Genomic DNA, 4,763 nt, shown 5'->3' on the forward strand with positions numbered 1-4,763 from the left:
CTGGGGGGAGTGTGGCAAAGGCCCAGAAAGATTTCAGATGGAGTGGCATGTCCCTTGCCTCATGGCAGTGGGAGCAACTGATGTCCTGCTTTTTTCAGCCTCCCAGTTTGACCATGCCCATCCCTTTTCCCTTGGCTTTTCCAGGAGGGAAACGTTCTTTGGAAATGAGGAGTTTTATTTCTGCTGTTGTGGTTGGTTGTGGGGTTTTGTTGTTCTTTGACATTTATTTTTTTCTTTATTTGAAGTTTTGTTTATTTATTAAAAACCAAAAAATGTTTTTTAGGCAACTATTAAGATTTTCCTGCCCTGTTCAGTGGCAGCAGGGAGCACTGATGTGTGTTTAGGAGGCCCAGGGGTTGTGCTAAGTGCTCACTGGGAGGAGGCAGAGCTGGTCAGGGTGGGGAAGGGAATGTGCTGGGGGTACTTGGAGATGCTTTGTCAGCTGATACTCAGTATTTTTCCAGTCCAGTATTAGAAATGAAGCAAACTGTACTTGTACCCAAATTCCCTGTATCCCCAAGTGCAGTGCCCAGCCCAGAGGGAGGGAGCTCAGCTCTGGCAGGGAAGGTTTGTGACAGGGCTCCTCTGCTCCTCTCTTGGGGCTGTGCTGGGTGCTGGCCTGGGGCTGAGCAGTGCCAGGCTGCCCAGGTGGGTCTCTGGAAACTGTCTCAGGTGACAGGTTTCATTTGGGAAGCAGATTTGTCAGAGCCTGGGGCTGTGCATGGTGAACCTGTGTTCCCAAAGGCCAGCAGGGAGCCCTGGGTACCCCAGGCACAGGGGGAGGGCAGAGCACAGTCCTGGCAGGGGCCAACCCACAGAGCTCTGCTGTGCCCACAGCACACCCAGCCCTGGCCTGGCAATACCAGTGGAAAACATCTCCTCTCAGGGGCTGCTGCCATCCCAGCCTGGGGACCAGTGACAAGATGTCTGAGGAATGAGGATTGGCTCTGTTTGTCTTCCCAAGGAAGGCAACACATTCCTCATGTGCTGCCTGCATAGCCCATGGAGGAGCTCAGCTAATGAGTGACACTTAAGCCACACGGGTGAAGCTTGGCTGCTTTAGGAGTGTTCTCAGCAGCAGCACAGGCAGAATCAGGGCCTGAAGATGTGCAGAGGCTGTGACCTTAAACAACTGCAAGAGCCCTGTGTTGCATTTTCAGTCCAGATCATGGAAAGGCTTGGATAAGAAGGACTCTCAGGAGGTCTGTAGTCCAACCTCCTGCTGCAGTCACCCAGAGCCTCTCCATCCTTGTTCACAGCCTGAGGAAGAAAGCAAGTCTTCCTCATCTCCAGCTTGGGTCAAAGTCATTTGTGGATGGAGGTGCTGTTGCTCTTTCTCCCTTTCTGCAGTGCCTTTGAAGATATCTACATTTTCTAAGCCTTTTCTTGCTTGGTCAGACTTGCCTGGTCACAGCACCGACCTGGCATTCCTAAGATGTGCTTCCATCAGCCCCCAGCCAGGATCTGGGACAAATGAAGGCTCTCACATGGTCTTCAGTGGAGGCTGAGAATTTGAATTGGGCTCTTCACCACCTCTCTGCAACTCAGCATGTGTTTCCAGTCAGGTGGAACAGGCACAGAGTGCTGAGGAGTCAGAACTGGGAACAGCCTGTCCCAATGCACTGAGGTTGCTGGTTGAAACCAAGGCTTTCCAGCCCCTGCTGCTGAAGCAGTGTACCCATCTGGAGCTTCCAGGAGCTGTGGCTCCAGCACAGTGTCTGCTGGGGCTGCTCAGGAGCTCCACAGCCTTGGGGCAGTGAGTCTGTGCTCAGTGAAGATGTGCTGGTCTGTGCTGCAGGCAGAATGGCCACAGTCCTTACTTTAGACATGACTGACAAGTCCCTCACTTTTACTGGTCTGCTCTTAGGTTTGGTGGCCTAAAAGCAAAGGCAAAAAGCTGACTATTTGCCTCCTAGAAAAGAATTTTAAAGTTTGGTTTGGTTCCATTGGAAACTGATGTTTTTAAAGGAAGTTATACTGGTGGTGGAGTGTCTAGCCCCTGACTTCCAGCAGCTCTACATCAGTTGTGCATGTTGCTGTGAAGATTTGTGCTGGGGAGACCTGGGCAGGAATGATTGCACCTGTCTCTGTGCAAGAGCCAAGTCATTCCATGTTTTAAGCTGTGTATTACTAGTTTAATAAAGCAGGTTCCTTCAGCGTGCCAGGGAACTTACTCAGCTGCAGCTTACAAAACCTTCTTGTTCTCCCAAAGTTCTTTGTGCAAAAATAGATAGACACCAACCAGTAAATCCACCTTTAATTTGCTGGGGTATATTGAGCTATGAGTGTGCCCTTTTCTGAATGAAGGGCAGCAGTAAAAGCTCCCTGGCAGCCCCAGGATGGGATGAGAGAGCCTTGCAAGGCAATGTGGCTCGTGGTGACAGCACCCTCGTGACCTTCACCTCAGGACAGCTCTGTGTCTGCAGTGATGTTGGCAGCAGAGAGCAGCAGATGTACCTGCAGCTGCCGTGGGTCATTGCTCAGTGCCACTTGTTTTCCTGCACTCTGCTCCCACCTGGACACTGAACCAGCAAGAGAAAACCCAGGGAGGCTCTCGCTGCCTGAGGGCTCTCTTTGCTCTGCTTGCACAGCTGGCTGTGGGGACTTAGCCAGCAGTGTGGCCAAGAAGGCCAGTGAGAGCTGGGTCTGTAGCAGCCATGGTGTGGCCAGCAGGACCAGGAGAGTGACCACCCCAGTGCTGGGCACTGCTGCGGCACCCTGAGTGCTCTGTCCAGTTCTGGGCCACTCGTGACAACAAAGACATGGAGGGGCTGGAGTGTGTCCAGAGAAGGGGATGGAACTGGGGAAGAGTCTGGAGCTCCAGGAGCAGCTGAGGGAGCTGGGAAGGGGCTCAGCCTGGAGAAAAGGAGGGTCAGGGGGAACTTCTGGCTCTGCACAAGTCCCTGCCAGGAGGGGACAGCCAGGGGGGGTCGGGCTCTGCTCCCAGGGAACAGGGACAGGAGGAGAGGGAACGGCCTCAGGTGTGCCAGGGGAGTCTCAGGTTGGACATCAAGAGGAAATTCTTCTCTGAAAGGGTGATCAAACACTGGAACACGCTGCCCAGGGAGGTTTGGAGTACCCATCCCTGGAGGTGTCCAAGGCAGGGCTGGAAGAGGGTCTCAGTGCTCTGGGCTGGGTGACAAGGTGGGAATTGGTCAGAAGTGGTCTTGATCTTGGGGGTCTTTTCCAACCCCAATGATTGTGTGGGTGAGGTCCAGTCTGTCCAGTCCTCCCTTGAGCATGCCTGGGAGCAGGAAATGTCCTCTCGGAATTACAGTGGCAATCTGGTGTCAGAACAAAGCCCAGCCTGATCACTGGCCTGGTGTGCCTCAGCTTTTTGCTCCCAGCACATCCCCTGTGCTGAGTTCAAAGGGCCGATCACAAGGGATGTGTGCTAAAATAAGCTTTTCCCTCATCCCCCAGGCTTAGGGGGATTCTAGGAATTCATGGTTCATGAGATATGTGGCTGTGGTGTCCATTTATAGTGACCTTAAATGAAATTAAGGGCAACATGAAACATGTTTTTCAAAACTCCAGTGACAGTGACTGTGCTGCAAGCCCACAGGCTCAGCTCCCACTGGGCCAACACAAACAGGGTCAGCCACTGTCCCAAAGGGGTGACATCCCCTGTGCTGTGGCAGCAGCTGCAGGTGCCCCAGGGTGCTCCAGCTCAGCGTGGTGCTGTGGGAGGTGGCAAGAGCTGTTTGGGGAGGGTGGAGGGGGCTTCTGGCATCACACAAGGCTTGTTGGCTTTGTTCTGCTGAGGGAAGGCTGGTCCTGCAGCCTTGGGTGAGTGTCCATGCAGGGCAGAGAGCAAACAGGGCTTGCTCAACAGTGACAGGTGACCTGAACAGCTCAGGATGGAGGAGGGCCTTCCTCTGCTGCACCAGGAGCTCACTCCAGCTGTGTGTGAAGGCTCCCACTGTTCTGCCAAGTGCTGCCTTACCAGCCATTGCCTGGCTGCTCTGCACCAACCAAGCAGTGTGTTTGAGACTGGGAGACCTCCATCTAAAGCCCACTTTTCCAGTGTCCTTCAGTGGAATTGCAGTCACACATGTCTGAGAGCCCCCTCAGCATGGTGTAACGAGGCTTCTGCAGCTCCTCTTGGCAGCAAGGGCAGTGAGTGCTGTGGGCAGCCAAAGCTGTATTCGAAGCTAAACTTGTGTAGTGTATTCATGATTTGACATTCATGAACCCTCCATCCCTGGCCAGATTTTGGTGTAGTTCCTTCTGATTAGTCTCTAATTTGCCATGTTTGTCACATCATATTTCAGTCATGGCCCCTCATCCTGTCCTCCCTGACCCATGCAGAGGTGTAAGCCACAAGAATTGCCATGACTGATCCTACATGAATCCTCATCCTCTTTTTCCTTCCCGTGGCCTTGCTCTCCACCCCACACAGAGCTGGTTTGGGTTCCCTCACCACTGTGCAGCTCTGCCCAGGCAGTCTGTGAGCAGGAGCAGTGGGGCAGGTCCCTTCTGTGCTATCATTTGTTTGACATGCTGGTGAGAGTGAAATGCTGGCTGTGGTTGTAGCTGGCAGGAGAGCACATTCCCAGTAAAGGAAATTTCCGCCAAAGAAAAGTCTACAAAATCCCAGAGTTGCTAAAATTGGGAGAGAAGAGCAGGTCCTTTCTTTACACACTGTATATGGCAAAAAATGAACATGAATTGGTGAGCAGGCGGGAGCGTCGATCCCTTCCTTCCAAATATAGGGATGGGGCTGAACCAGGGGGACTAAGCTGAGCCTATAAAAGCTGTCA

This window comes from Haemorhous mexicanus, chromosome 20 (assembly GCF_027477595.1).
Source record: "Haemorhous mexicanus isolate bHaeMex1 chromosome 20, bHaeMex1.pri, whole genome shotgun sequence".
Classification (NCBI taxonomy): domain Eukaryota; kingdom Metazoa; phylum Chordata; class Aves; order Passeriformes; family Fringillidae; genus Haemorhous; species Haemorhous mexicanus.